This window comes from Somniosus microcephalus, chromosome 14, assembly GCF_052327205.1.
Source record: "Somniosus microcephalus isolate GS21.2 chromosome 14, FLI_Smic_1.0, whole genome shotgun sequence".
Taxonomy (NCBI): domain Eukaryota; kingdom Metazoa; phylum Chordata; class Chondrichthyes; order Squaliformes; family Somniosidae; genus Somniosus; species Somniosus microcephalus.
In genome coordinates this window covers 93,988,599-94,004,650 of record NC_141000.1, presented here as the reverse complement: position 1 = coordinate 94,004,650, position 16,052 = coordinate 93,988,599, and positions in this window count along the sequence as shown.

Here is a 16,052-nt window from a genome sequence, read left to right as displayed (position 1 = left end):
GGCAATGTGTAATGAAGATATACCCCTACAATACAAGGTAGATAACTTCTTGTTTGCCTACCGGAATGCGACACATGCGGTTACCAACCAAACTCCAGCCATGATGTTCTTCAATCGAAGACTACGATGCCGCTTGGATTTGGTTAAGCCAAACGTCAGAAGAGATGTGGAGAACAGGCAGTTTCAGAATATGAATGAAAGGCCGACCAGGAGTTTTAAGATAGGTCAACCAGTTTTGGCCCGGGACTACCGCACAGAGAAATGGCAGCCAGGAACGATCTGTACACGGCAAGGACCTCTAATGTATACCGTGGACGTTGGAGAGAGCATTGTAAGATGCCATGCTGACCAGATTCTAGAGTCACTGGAAACCGTCAACTCCACACCACGATCTGATACACCTGGCGATGAAACCGAAGTACCAATTGCATCTACCGCAGAATCAGTGATATTGGAAGCAGATGAACCAAACAACGACATTGATCCCGACTCAACCTTGCCAGAAAGAACCTGATATCCCAAAGAGGCGTTATCCAGACAGAATCAGGAAGCCTCCTCAAAGACTGAACTTATAATTGCTGAACTTCAACCAATGTATCTAGCAACCGTAATTGTAATTGTAATTAGTTATTATTTAGTTGTTAAATGAATGTTATGTACAGTTTACCTAAAAGGGGAGGAATTGTTGTGTATGTACCTTTAAGGGAATAACTGGTCTCAGACTGCAGTACCGGCAGTGACCACCCCTGTATAAAAGGCCCTATCAGGCTTCTGTAGTTTCAGTTTCCAGGTTGTCTCCATTCAGTAAAAACTTGTTATAATCAACTCCTGCAGTCCGTGTCTCAATTATACACGGGCATAATAGTACCAAGTTCTGATTTTAAATCTCATTTTAACTAAATTTAAGTTATTGCTTCAAAACCAAACATTATCAGGTTCAAAATCAGCTTCAGGCTGACAGTATGGCCTAGAAATTCGGCCATGCAGAACCCGTTTTACAGGCACTAAACAAGCTCCTAAGCTTCCAATATGGCAGGCAGGAAATGCACGTTCATTATTAGCTGTCATGTTGCTACTTCATTGGCATTAAGAGCGCATGTCCCGGTTGTTTAAAGGGCTGGGTACCTTATGGTTTTGGTATCCCTCAGCACATGACTAGTCTACAGTGAGGACCATATCATCACCAGAAATATTGTTGAGCAGACAATTGGCGGTCTCGAGCATCTCTTTCGCTGCCTCGACCATTTTGGAGGTACACCCTCGACCATTTTGCAGTACACCCCGAGCGGATATCCAGATAGGTGGTTGTCTGCTACATGCTCCATAACTTTGACATCATGAGTGACCTGCCCTCACCACCACCTGGGCAGCAACAAGTGCAAGGATGAGGAGCAGCAGCAGAAGGAGGAAGAGGAGGAGAGGAATCAACCATCAGTGCCCCTAGTTGCCAGAACCCTGAGAGGAGCTCATCAATGAGCACTTCACCTAAATCAGCCCTCCCATTCTCAATACACCAACAGTCCCACAATCCTTACCACCGTCCTCACCATCCAATTGCTTTCACTTAGTCCAGCCTTATGCATTTTGCCATCACTTCACTCCAAAGATAAATACTAACAACAAATCCAGAACAAAAAACAAACTTATCAAACAACAATTGTCACAGTGTATGACATCATTAACTGAAAAATTACTAATCACCCTTGTGCTAGTCCTGAGTGCTCGTTTACCTCTCCTGGTGCTCTGACGAAGCGTTTCTCCAGTGGCTACAGCTTGGGAGGTGGAAAGCTGACAAGCTTCAATTGAGGATACTTTAGATGTCGTGGAGGATGATTTCAAGCAGCTCTGGGCCTAGAGGGCCCGTCTGTGGACTGCAGCATCTTGGCTTGGGCCGGGACAGTCTGGCCTAGCTGGCTGTGTGGCACTAACAAGGGCACTGGTGGAGTGGATGGCAGGGGAGCAGACACTGTCACCCTGAAAGAGGTAGCTGCTTCTCCCACGCAGCCAAGGCCACTCTCCTGAGAATGCGTCTCAGCACCCCTACAGCTCCACAGGAGAACAGTGCAGGAGTGATTTGACGCTCTGCAAATCCCTGTCAACAGTGCCCCCCCCCCGAAGCCAAGATGGCCGCCGTCTGAGCTTTCATAGCAGGTATGAGAGCTGTCAGGAGAGGCACCGCGATGGGGTTGATCACTCCGTTCATGTTGGGCAGAGTGGGTTCCATGCTCTGCAGGAAGCCTTGATACAAGTTGGAGCTCGACTCTTCCAAAGAAAACTTAACTGGAGGAGGGCTAACTTCAGTGAGTTAAAATGGGATCTGGCCTACGGCAATTGGAATCAAAAATTGGTAAACAAAACTGTAATTGAACATTGGGAGGCCTTCAAAGAGGAGATGGTTCAGGTACAGAGTAGACACACTCCCACGAGGGGAGAAGGAATGGCATCCAAAGCTAGAGCTCCCTGGATGACTAAAAATGGGGGTTAAATTGGATAACCACCAAAAACAGGCATGGGGATCGTGGTACGCTCGCAGTCACCAGCTCAGAGACTGACTGTGGTGAAATAAGTCTTATAAGTATATACCTTATTCTACCTGTGTATAGTTTCCTATTGTAATCTATTGTAACCCTGCTGTTTTCTTGGTTGGCCAGGAATGCTGATGTACTGTATACCACTCTGCTGTGCCGTTGATTGTCCTGATCTGTTACTTCGCCCCTGGCTCCGCCTCCTAGTTCACTTCTGAGAAGCTGGTCAGAAGGCTAACATGTGTGTTCTGTTCTGTCCAGTTCTAAGCTATTAAAAGCCAACTGTTTGAGTTATAACTACCAGTCTCTGTAGCTATTTAAGGTATATCACTGACAATGTGTGTATTTTGGAGGCTAGGATACAGGAGGGATCTGCACATGGTGAGACACCGGGCATAAGCGTGCAGGAGCCAATGTGGGGGGAAAGGATAGCGCAGGTGCCAGCTCGCCAGAGGGTGAGGTCGCACACTAGTTCTGCTGCAGAGGAGTCAGATGAGGACTTTGATGGGCCAGGCTACAGAAGAAGGCTGATGGGTGTACACAACCAAATGCACTGGAAAGCCTGCGCACAATGTCAAGGAGCATGGAGAAGTCCAGCACCAACTTGGCACTGGACTTTGCGCAGAACTTGGAGCCCATCCATTCCAACGTGGAATGGGCAGTCACCTCCATCAGCACACCTGTGGAACCCATCATGATGCAGCGTCTGATGGCCGATGTCACAGCTTCCATTGCAGCACAAGCAGCTTCTATCAAAGGTCTGAGTGCTGCAGTGGAAGCTCAGACTGCTGCTATTGTGGCTCTGGACACCACTGTTCAAAGGGGCTTACAGGGCATCACAGCAGCCCATCAATCTGTTCTCCAACAGATCAGTAGGATTGCTGAGGCACTATCCCAGGAGAGTAGTGCACTGCCTGAAAGGTTGGTGGAAGCAGATTAAAAAAAAACCTTCAAAAGTTAATTAGATAAATACTTGAAGGGAAATGAATTACAGGGCTAAAGGGAAAGGGCAGGGGAATGGGGCTAATTTGATAGCTCTTTCAAAGAGCCGGCACAGGCACGATGAGCCCAAAGGCCTCCTTCTGTGCTGTGTCATTCTATGATTCTATGCTCTGCAACATTATGCACAAGCTCACTGGCAGGCTGCCCAGTCAACCTAGCATTTTCTGGTGTCTGTCCGTCAGCCTTCTTCGGTAGGCTGGGCCCTCAAAGTCAGCCACTGAGTCCTCTGCAGCAGAGCTATATGCAATCTGGACCTCTAGTGAGCTCGCAACAATGGTGTCCTATGCCTCTGCCCTAGCTCCTGCGCACTTGTGCCCGGTGATTCACCACATCTTGGCACCTCCTCTAATCTTGCCTCTAAATTATGTGTGGTGCCAATATTTGAACTGGTGCTTGCAACGGTGAGATCGAGTGACAGTGCATCTCCCGGCTGGCTCGCTTCCTCTTCCTGTACAGGGCCTTCCACATCTTCCACACCTGAAATGAAAGAGAGGGACACGAGTTAGCCTTTAGTGTGAAGGGAGAGAGAGAAGTGGCTGCTGAAAGCATCTGCAGTTTGTCGTGCAGAGCATGTAGGGTGAGATAGAAGTAAGAAGAGGAAAAGAGAACAAGGTGTGAAGAAACTCTGCACAACGTCTCCTCTGGGGTTGCCAGTCGCCACGGTCGCGACTCTACCCCTGCCCATGATGGCCAGCACATTATCTTCAAGGCGGGGAGAGGGTGTGCAGATGGGCTCTTCCTGCCCCACTGGCAGCTTCCTGGCTGAAGTTTTGGGCGACCTTCTCCCGCAACAAAGGGACTGCGCTAGCGAGAGTCTTATGAGATTTTTAGAGAATGTGCCAATTGTAATGTATATACCTTTAAGGGGGAAACTACTTTTTACAGCTCATGTATACTGTAGTACCGGCAGTGACCACACCTGTATATAGCACTGAGTAGTAATCTGTACAGTTCAGTTCCAGAGTGAGCCACGTTGAGTAAACACCTGTTGTACCGTTCTCCTGCAGTCTTGTGTCTTACTACTGACGGACACAACATTGGCGACGAGGCAAATTCAATCCTACCTACAACTCTGCATCACCTCCCAGGGATTCGTTCCTGGAGACCAGTAGATTGGAGGTCAAGGCCAGAGACACGGGCGTCGACCACGGGCAACCACCCAGTCATCCAGCAGAGACTCGAGAATTGCGGGGGAGGCTGTTGAGAGCCAGGCTTGGCTTTCCAGTCGCGGTAGTCCAGTGAAACGGGCTGGCAACAGGTAGTGCGCAGACCCTTCCCGGACAGCGGCGGGCTAGAGCCCGACCGAGCGGCACAGCAAAGGGCCGAGCAGCGTCGACGGGAGAGAGAGAGAGAGAGGGCAGAGTGCAAAGGGCGCAGCCGGTGTTCAGGGGCCGAGCAGCGTTGAGGAGAGGGAGAGAGACGCGCAGAAACCCGCGAGGCGCCGCCATTGCCACGAGGACCGCCGACAGCGGCGTTGGCAGCAGCGCAGGAGAAGCGCGCAAAACCTACAGGGCGCCGCCATTGCCACGAAGACTGCCGAGAGCGGCGTTGGCAGCAGCGGGGGAGGAAGGAAAGCGCGGGAGACGCCATTTTAAGCCATCTTAAACCACACCCAAAAATGCCGAAGAGTGGCAGTATCACCACATTTGACAATGAAGTCGAAGATTGGACTACATATGTCGAACGAATAGAGGTATACTGCAAGGCAAATGAGGTGTCAGATGACCAGAAAGCGCCGGTATTGTTAAATGTAATGGGTGCAAAGACGTATGGCTTATTACGAAATCTAGTAACCCCAGCGAAGCCAGTGGAAAAGAGTTTTGGAGACATAGTGACGATACTACAGGAACATTTAAACCCCACACCGCTGCTGATAGCAGAAAGATTCAAGTTTCACAAACGGAACCAGCATAAGGATGAAAGCAATGCTGAATATTTAACAGAACTGCGCAAACTATCGAAACACTGCCAGTTTGGAACGGGACTGGCAGGTACCTTATGGGACAAGTTTGTGTGTGGGCTTCAAAGTGAAGGAACCCAGAAACGGCTTTTATCTGAAAAGGACCTTACGCTGGACAAGGCTTTCAGCATTGCGGTATCATATGAAGCAGCAGCACGGGGCACTGCAGAGATACAACAGAGACCGCAAGAATATGGCACAAACGAAATGTCATACAGAACAGAGAAGTGCTATCGCTGCGGCAGAACAACACATGACCACAATGATTGCTGGTTCAAAGACAAAGTGTGCAGACAGTGTGGAAAAGTAGGACACATAGCATGAGTCTGCAGGTCGGGAAAGAAAACCAACAATAAGAAATCTCCAAAAGAAAAGTACAAGAAGGTACATAAGGTGACGGAGAATAGTTCAGATGAACAAAAGAGTGATACCGACTCCGAAAGCAGGGAGCTGAGTTGTCTGAAACTACATAATGTGATCAAAACGGAGGATCACCGAACCATTTAGGTCACTCTCAAGATAGCAGGAGTCCAGGTAAAAATGGAATTGGACACAGGATCAGCCCTAACAGTCATAAACCGACGGGACTACGAGCGGCTATTCTCACACATACCCTTGAGAGAAACAAAAATTATTTTGAAGACGTACACGGGGCAAAAAGTCTACCCAAAGGAAAAATAAGGGTGACCGTTATATATAACGGTAAGGAAACACCAAAACTAGACCTGTATGTATTGCAAGATGGAGGACCACCATTACCGGGACGTGAATGGATACGGAAAATACAGCTGGATTGGCATTCCATACAAGCACTGACTGTGGCTGCCAAAAAGGATGACGACGTCACACCTGGGCGACTGTCAAAGATCCTAACCGACACGCAAGAAGTGTTCCAGCAAGGACTCGGAACACTAAAAGGCATGACAGCAACAATTAAAATTGAAGACAACGCAAGCCTAAAATTTTTTAAGGCCAGACCTTATGCGATCCGCCCAGCCATCGAAGCAGAGCTGAAGAGTTTGGAATGTTCAGGAGTACTGTCCAAGGTAGACTGGAGCGAGTGGGCTACACCCATCGTCCCTGTGATGAAAAAGTCGTTGAGCAGCACACCTGGGGAACCAAGGAAGGTTCGCATCTGTGGGGACTTTAAGGTAACAGTGAACCCAATCCTTCATGTTAGATCCGTGTATCTTGATGTTGTGTGTCCTTCAATAATTAGACAAGAGACTGCAGGGAACAATCAACAGGTGTTTACTGGATGAGGGTTACTCTAAAACTAACTCTACAGATCCCTACTCAGGGTTTATATACAGGTGTGGTCACTGCCGGTACTACAGTATACAGGAGCTGTAAAAAGTAGTCCTCCCCTTAAAGGTACATACACTACAATTCCTCCCCTTTTAGATTAACAGTACCATAACATTCATTTAACAATTAAATATCAACTAATTACAATTAACACTTTTAACATGCAACATAAACTGAAAATAGTCTATTTATAAATTCAGTCTTTGGGGCGGCTTCCTGATCCTTTCTGGATAGCGTCTTTCATGAGTGTCTTGCTCTTGGTGCGGAGGCGATTCTGGCCCCCTGTCGTCAGTTGGTTCATCAGCTTCCGATGCTACTGTTTCTGGGGTAGATGCTACCTGTATGTGGGGTTCATCATCAGGTACGCGAGACATGGGGTTGACTCATTCCTGTGACTCTAGGATCTGGTCAACATGGCATCTCACAATGTTCTCCCCAACATCCACTGTGTATATTAGTGGCCCCTGCCATGTGCATATCGTTCCTGGTTGCCATTTCTCTGTTCGGTAGTCGCGGGCCAAGACTGGTTGCCCTACATTGAAGCTCCTTGTCGGCTTCTCATTGATGTGCTGGAATTGCTTATTCTCAACATCTCTTCGTACATTTGGTCTGAGCAAATCCAGACGAGGTCTAAACCTTCGGTTAAAGAACATCATGGCCGGGGTCCGGTTGGTGACTGCATGTGTCGCATTTCTGTAGGCTAACAGGAAATTGTCCACCTTATGCTGCAGTGGAATGTCGTCATCGCACATGGCCCTTACTGCTTTTTTAAAGGTTTGTACGAACCTCTCAGCCAATCCATTTGTGGCTGGATGATACGGGGCGGATGTGTAATGCCTTACCCCATTCCTTTTCATAAATCTTCGAAACTCTTCGGACACAAACTGTGGTCCGTTATCAGAGCAAATCTGCTCTGGCAAGCCGTTCCTGGCAAATATGGTCCGTAGGACTGCAATAGTTTTCTCCGTGGTGGTGAAGGACATTTTGATCCTCAGGCCATTTCGAGTGTGCATCCACGGCTATTAAAAACATTGAGTCCATGAATGGACCAGCAAAATCAATATGCACCCGTTGCCATGGAGATGAGGGCCACTCCCATGGGTGTAGAGGGGCATGTGGTGGTGCATTTTGGACCTTCTGGCATCCTGGGCAGCTCTTTGTCAGGTCCTCGATTTGCTGATCGATCCCCGGCCACCACACATAAGCCCTAGCAAGGCTTTTCATTTTCACCCCTCCCAGATGGCCTTCGTGAAGCTCATTGAGCACTCTCTCCCTTAACTTGGGTGGAATTACCACTCGGGATCCACACATCAAGGTCCCCTGGCATACTGACAGCTGTTCTCTTCTGGATGAGAATGCAGGCAACAGTGAGTCGCCATGTGTTGGCCATCCCTTCACCGTCAAGTCATATACCCGAGACAGCGTCGGGTCATTTCGGGTCTCCTCTATACCAGCGTTAGTTACTGGCAATCGTTCAATTATAGTCGAATAAAATATTTCGACAGGGTCCACTGCTGGTGCTTCCTCCGCAGTAGGCAGTGGCAGGCGTGATAGCCCATCAGCGTTTCCATGCTGTTTCGTGCCCTTATACTCGATTTCATATTGGTTCGCCCCTAGAGAAAGGGACCATCTTTGTAGCCGTTGCGCAGTCATCACCGGAACGCCCTTCTTTGGATTAAAGATGGAGACAAGTGGTTGGTGGTCAGTCAGCAAGGTGAACTTCTGCCCGTGCAGATAGTGGTTGAACTTTTTCACTCCCCACACTAGGCTGAGGGCCTCCCTGTCAATCTGGGCGTAGTTACGCTCGGCTGAGGTTAGTGACCGAGACGCAAAGGCTACTGGCCTCTCCGAGCCTTCCGCGAATTTGTGCGACAGCACCGCTCCAATGCCATAGGGTGATGCATCACACGCCAACTGAATTGGTAGTGCTGGGTTGAAATGAGCCAACACCTCTTTTAATGTGATCAATTCTTTGCACTTCTGGAAAGCTCATTTACATTCGTCATTCCACTTCCATGGCACCCCCGTTTGCAGTAGGGTGTTCAGTGGGTGTAGTACGGCAGACAAATTCAGCAAGAACTTATGGTAGTAGTTCACCAGCCCGAGGAACGACCTCAGTTGTGACACATTTTCCGGTGCTGGAGCCTTGACTACTGCCTCAATCTTTTCAGGGGACTTATGTAACCCCTCTTAATCAATAACGTGGCTACAATACGAGATCTGCTTCTGGAAAAACTCACATTTGTGGCGATTAGCTCGGAGCCCATATTCCTTCAATCTAGTGAGCTCCTGCTCCAGGTTGGTGAGGTGATCACTGTCATTTTCGCCCGTGACCAGGATGTCGTCCAAATAACACTGGGTCCCTGGAATCCCTTGCAGGACTTGATCCATTGCCCTTTGCCAAATAGCCGGAGCTGATGCTACCCCGAACACCAGATGGTTGTATTGGTAGAGACCTTTATGAGTGTTGATCGTGAGGTACTGTTTCGAGGCTTCTTCTACCTCCATTTGCAGGTACGCCTGGGCCAGATCAATCTTAGTGAAGCGTTTCCCTCCAGATAGCGAGGCGAAAATATCTTCAATCCGCGGAAGCGGATATTGTACAGTGTGAAGGACTGGGTTCACTGTCACCTTAAAGTCCCCACAGATGCGAACCTTCTTTGGTTCCCCAGGCGTATTACTCAACGACCTCTTCATTACAGGAACGATGGGTGTAGCCCACTCGCTCCAGTCCACTTTGGACAGTACTCCTGAACGTTCCAAACCTTCCAGCTCTGCTTCGACGACTGGGCGGATCGCATAAGATACCGGTCTGGCCTTAAAAACCTTTGGGCTTGCATTTTCCTCTATTTTGATCGTCGCTGTTATGCCTTTTAGTGTTCCGAGTCCCTCCTGGAACACTTCTTGTACGTCAGTTAGCATTTTTGACAGTCGTCCAGGTGTGACGTTGTCGTCCTTTTTGGCATCTACAGTCAGTGCTTGTATGGAATGCCAATCTAGCTGTATCTTCCGGATCCATTCACGTCCTAGTAGTGGTGGTCCTCCATCTGGCAAAACATATAGGTCCATTTTTGGTGTTTCCTTGCCGTTATATATAACCCTTATTTTTCCTTTGGGGTAGACTTTTTGCCCCGTGTACGTCTTCAAGACAATCTCTGTATCTCTCAAGGGTATATGTGAGAATAGCCGCTTGTAGTCCCTTCGGTTTATGACTGTTAGGGCTGATCCTGTGTCCAATTCCATTTGCACTTGGACTCCGGCTATCTTGAGCGTGACCCAGATAGTTTGGTGATCCTCTGTTTTGATCACATTATGTAGTTTCAGACAACCCAGCTCCTTGCTTCCAGTGTCTGTATTACTTTTCTGTTCGTCTGCACTACTCTCCGTCACCTTATGTACCTTCTTGTACTTCTCCTGTGGAGATTTCTTGCTGCTGGTTTTCTTTTCCGACCTGCAGACTCTTGCTATGTGTCCTACTTTTCCACACTGTCTGCACACTTGGTCCTTGAACCAGCAATCATTATGGTCGTGTGTTGTTCTGCCGCAGCGATAGCACTTCACTGTTCCGTATGACATTTCATTTGTGCCATATTCTTGCGGTCTCCGTTGTATCTCTGCCGCGCCCCGTGCTGCTGCTTCGTGTGATACTGCTATGCTGAAAGCCTTGTCCAGCGTAAGATCCTTTTCTGATAGAAGCCGTTTCTGGGTTCCTTCACTTTGAAGCTCACACACAAACTTGTCCCTTAAAGTATCTGCTAATCCCGTTCCAAACTGGCCGTGTTTCGATAGCTTGCGCAGTTCCGTTAAAAACTCAGCATTACTTTCATCTTTATGCTGGTTCCTTTTGTGAAACTTAAATCTTTCCGCTATCAGCAGCGGTGTGGGGTCTAAGTGGTCCTGTAGGATTGACACTATGTTTTCAAAATCCTTTTCCACTGGCTTCTCTGGGGTTACTAGGTTTCGCAGTAAGCCATACATTTTTGCACCCATTGAATTCGACAATACCAGCACTTTCCTGTCATCTGGCACTTCATTCGCCTTGCAGTACACTTCTATGCGTTCGACATATGTCGTCCAATCTTCGACTTCATTATCGAACGCTGTGACACTGCCACTCTTCGGCATCCCTGGGTGTGGTTAGACTGGCTCAAGATGGCTTCTCCCGCACTCTCCCTTCTTCTCCGCTGCGGCTCAAAATGGCGTCTCCCGCGCTTTCCTTTCTTCCCCGCTGACGCTGCTCGGCCCTTGAACACCGGCTGCGCTCTGCGCGTTTTCCTGCATGCCTCTCTCTCTCGTTGACGCTGCTCGGCCCTTGAACACCGGCTACGCTCTGCTCTCTCTCGTTGACGCTGCTCGGTCCTGAACACCGGCTGCGCCCTGTGCGCTCTACCCTCTCTCTTCTCCCGTCGGCGCTGCTCGGCCTTTTTCTGTGCCGTCGGTCGGCTCTAGCCGCCGCTGTCTGGGAAGGGTCTGCGCCGTACCTTTTGCCAGCCTGTTTCACTGGACCACCGTGACTGGAGAACCAAGCCCAGCTCTCAACAGCCTCCCCTGCGATGCTCAAGTCTCCGCTGGATGGTCGACGCCCGTGCTTCTGGACTCGGCCTTCTTCTTTCACTGTTCTCCAGGAGCGAATCCCTGGGAGGTGATGCAGAGTTGCAGGTAGGTTTGAATCTTCTCGTCGCCAATGTTAGATCCGTGTATCTTGATGTTGTGTGTCCTTCAATAATTAGACAAGAGACTGCAGGGAACAATCAACAGGTGTTTATTGGATGAGGGTTACTCTAAAACTAACTGTACAGATCCCTACTCAGGGTTTATATACAGGTGTGGTCACTGCCGGTACTACAGTATACAGGAGCTGTAAAAAGTAGTTCTCCCCTTAAAGGTACATTCACTACACTTCACACCGTGCAATATCCACTTCCACGGATTGAAGATATTTTCGCCTCGCTATCTGGAGGGAAACGCTTCACTAAGATTGATCTGGCCCAGGCGTATCTGCAAATGGAGGTAGAAGAAGCATCAAAAAAAATACCTCACAATCAACACCCATAAAGGTCTCTACCAATACAACTGGCTGGTATTCGGGGTAGCATCAGCTCCGGCTATTTGGCAAAGGGCAATGGAACAAGTCCTGCAAGGGATCCCAGGGACCCAGTGTTATTTGGACGACATCCTGGTCACGGGTGAAAATGACAGTGATCACCTCGCCAACCTGGAGCAGGTGCTCACTAGATTGAAGGAATATGGGCTCCGAGCTAACTGCCCCAAATGCGAGTTTTTAAAGAAACAGATCTCGTATTGTGGCCACGTTATCGATAAAGAGGGGTTACATAAGTCCCCAGAAAAGATTGAGGCAGTAGTCAAGGCTCCAGCACCGGAAAACATGTCACAACTGAGGTCGTTCCTCGGGCTGGTAAACTACTACCATAAGTTCTTGCCAAATTTGTCTACAATACTACACCCACTGAACACCCTACTGCAAACTGGAGTGCCATGGAAGTGGAGTGACGAATGTAAACGAGCTTTCCAGAAGAGCAAAACACTAATCACATCGAAAGAGGTATTGGCCCATTTCAACCCAGCACTACCAATTCGGTTGGCGTGTGATGCGTCACCCTACGGCATTGGAGCGGTGCTGTCGCACAAATTCTCGGACGGTTCAGAGAGGCCAATAGCCTTTGCGTCAAGATCACTAACCTCAGCCGAGCATAACTACGCCCAGATTGACAGGGAGGCCCTCAGCCTAGTGTGGGGAGTGAGAAAGTTCAATCACTATCTGCACGGGCAGAAATTCACCTTGCTGACTGACCACCAGCCTCTTGTCTCCATTTTTAATCCGAAGAAGGGCGTTCCGGTGATGACTGCGCAACAACTACAAAGATGGTCACTCTTTCTAGGGGCGCACCACTATGAGATTGAATATAAGGGCACGAAACAGCATGGAAATGCTGATGGGCTATCACGCCTGCCACTGCCTACTGCGGAGGAAGCACCAGCAGTGGATCCTGTCGAAATATTTCATTCGACTATAGTTGAATACCTACCGGTAACTAACGCTCGTATAGAAAAGGAGACCCGAAATGACCCGACACTGTCTCGGGTATATGATTTGACAGTGAAGGGATGGCCAGCACATGGCGACTCACTGTTGCCAGCATTCTCGACAAGAAGAGAACAGCTGTCAGTGTGCCGGGGGACCTTGATGTGTGGATCCCGAGTGGTAATTCCACCCTAGTTAAGGGATAGAGTGATCCATGAGCTTCATGAGGGTCATCTGCGAGGGGTAAAAATGAAAAGCCTTGCCAGTGCTTATGTGTGGTGGCCAGGAATCGATAAACAAATCGAGGACCTGACCAAGAGCTGCTCAGGATGCTAGAAAGTCCAAAATGCACCACCACATGCCCCTCTACACCCATGGGAGTGGCCCTCATCTCCATGGCAACGGGTGCATATTGATTTTGCTGGTCCATTCATGGACTCAATGTTTTTAATAGCCGTGGATGCGCACTCGAAATGGCCTGAGGTCATCAAAATGTCCTCCACCACCACGGAGAAAACTATTGCAGTCCTACGGACCATTTTTGCCAGGAACGGCTTGCCAGAACAGATTTGCTCCGATAACGGACCACAGTTTGTGTCCGAAGAGTTCCGGGGGTTTATGAAGAAGAATGGGGTAAGGCATTACACATCCGCCCCGTATCATCCAGCCACAAATGGATTGGCTGAGAGGTTCGTACAAACCTTTAAGAAGGCAATAAAGGCTATGTACAATGACAACATTCCGCTGCAGCATAAGGTGGACAATTTCCTGTTCGCCTACCGGAATGCGACACATGCAGTCACCAACCAGGCCCCGGCCATGATGTTCTTTAACCGAAGGTTAAGATCTCGCCTGGATTTGCTCAGACCAAACGTACGAAGAGATGTTGAGAGTAAGCAATTCCAGCACATCCATGAGAAGCCAACAAGGAGCTTCAATGTAGGGCAACCAGTCTTGGCCCGCGACTACCAAACAGAAAAATGGCAGCCCGGAACGATATGCACACGGCAGGGCCCACTAATGTACACAGTGGACATTGGCGAGAACATCGTGAGACGCCTTGCTGACCAGATCCTAGAGTCAAAGGAACAAGTCAACCCCATGCCTTGCCCATACGTACCTGGTGAGGAACCCGACGTACAGGTCGCATCTACCCTAGAAACAGTAGCATCGGAAACTAATGACCCAACCGACGACAGGGTGCCAGAATCGCCTCCGCACCAAGAGCGAGACGCTCGGGAAAGGCGCTATCCAGAAAGGATCAGGAAACCTCCCCAAAAACTGAATATATAAATGGACTATTTTCAGCTAACGTTGTATGTTAAAAGTGTTAATTGTAATTAGTTTGATATTTAATTGTTACATGAGTGTTATGGTACTGTTAATCTAAAAGGGGAGGAATTGTAATGTATATATCTTTAAGAGGGGAACTACTTTTTACAGCTCATGTATACTGTAGTACCGGCAGTGACACCTGTATATAGCACTGAGTAGTACAGGAAACTTTGTGCTATCCGGAAGTTGAATGTCTGGCAACTTTGATCTAACGGCAGAAATCAGCAGCCGTTTTGGTTAGGTGTTTTTTTTCCTCCTAGCATTCTTTTCACAGGCAGGCTCTGGAAAGCGTCTTTGTCGCTTAGCAACAGCTTCAGAGACGCTTCCAAGCTACTGGGCTGAGTGTTTACAAGCTGTTGCTGAGCAACAGTGTTTGTGGTCAGACACGGCAGGCTCTAGAAAGCATCTCTGTATCTTAGCAACAGCTTCAGAGACGCTTCCAAGCCACGGGCCGAGTGTTTACAAGCTGTTGCTGAGCAATAGTGTTTGTGGTCAGATACTGCGATGAAAAGCTCCTATCTGATAACATTGACGCTGGTCTATCCGGAGCTTTTAAAAAAACGGCAGTAACTCGGTCCCATGGGTGCCGGATAGCACAAAGTTTCCTGTAATCTGTACAGTTCAGTTCCAGAGTGAGCCACGTTGAGTAAACACCTGTTGTACCGTTCTCCTGCAGTCTTGTGTCTTACTACTGATGGACACAACACCTATCATGGTGGAATATCTAGTATGCAGTGTGTCAGATGTGAGGTATGGGGAAGTGAGTGTATAAATGTGTGAGGAAAGGGGGTGTAGTGAGGTGTGATGCAGTGATTATAGCAGGGTGAAGGGAAGCGTAGGAGGGGAGTATTCTGAGTTTTTGAGTATTTTGAGTCGTAAGGTTGTAGGTGGTAGAGGTATGAACAGAGAGTAAGATTTTTACCTTGACATTTTGAGTGAAGCCATTGAACTTTTTACAACATTGCAGCCATCTCCTGGGCCTTAAACTCCTGGCATTGGCATGCTCTGTGACCTCATCCCACTGTCACCAGAGTTGATGCTTGTAGGGTTTCCTGCCTGTTGGGGGTAGGAGATGTCCCTCCTTCTGTCCACTGCCTTCATCAGTGACCAACACAGCATTGACAAACTTGGGTGCCTTGTCTGGTCCTCTTGCAGCCATCTTATGGAATCTGAGCAGTCTCCCCATTGTGTGCAGCCAGAGTGCACCTCGCCTTTAAGAGGTGCTGGCTGCCCTTAAGTGGCACCAGAGTTGTCCAATATCTGGCTCCTCCCCCTGAGAGGCATGCAGCCAATGAATAGCTCGGGTAGCACTGGCTGCACACCTGTGTGATTATAATTAGCAGGCAACTCAAATATTACCTGAGTCAATATTAACAACAACTTGCATTTTTATGGCATCTTTAATGTACTAAAAGGTGCTTCACAGAAATATAATCAGACAAAATTGACAAATAAGGAGGGCAGGTGACCAAAAGCTTGGACAAAGAGGTAGGTTTTAAGGAGCGTCTTAAAGGAGGAGAGAAGTAGAGAGACGGACAGGTTTAGGGAGGGAATTCCAGACCATAGGGCCTAGACAGCTGAAGGCACAGGCGCCAATGGAGGGGTGAAGGAAATCAGGGATGCACAAATACCCAAAGATGGAGGAACACAGAGATCTTGGAGAGTTGTAGGGCTGGAGGAGGTTACAGCGATAGGGAGGGGAAAGGCCATGGAGGGATTTGAACTCAAGGATGAGAATTTTAAAATTGAGGCGTTGCTGGACCGGGAGCCAATGTAGGTCAGCGAGCACAGGGGTGATGGGTGCGCAGGATTTGGTGAGAGTTTTGGATGGGCTCAAGTTTATGGAGGGTGGAAGATGGGAGGCCAGACAGGGGTGCAT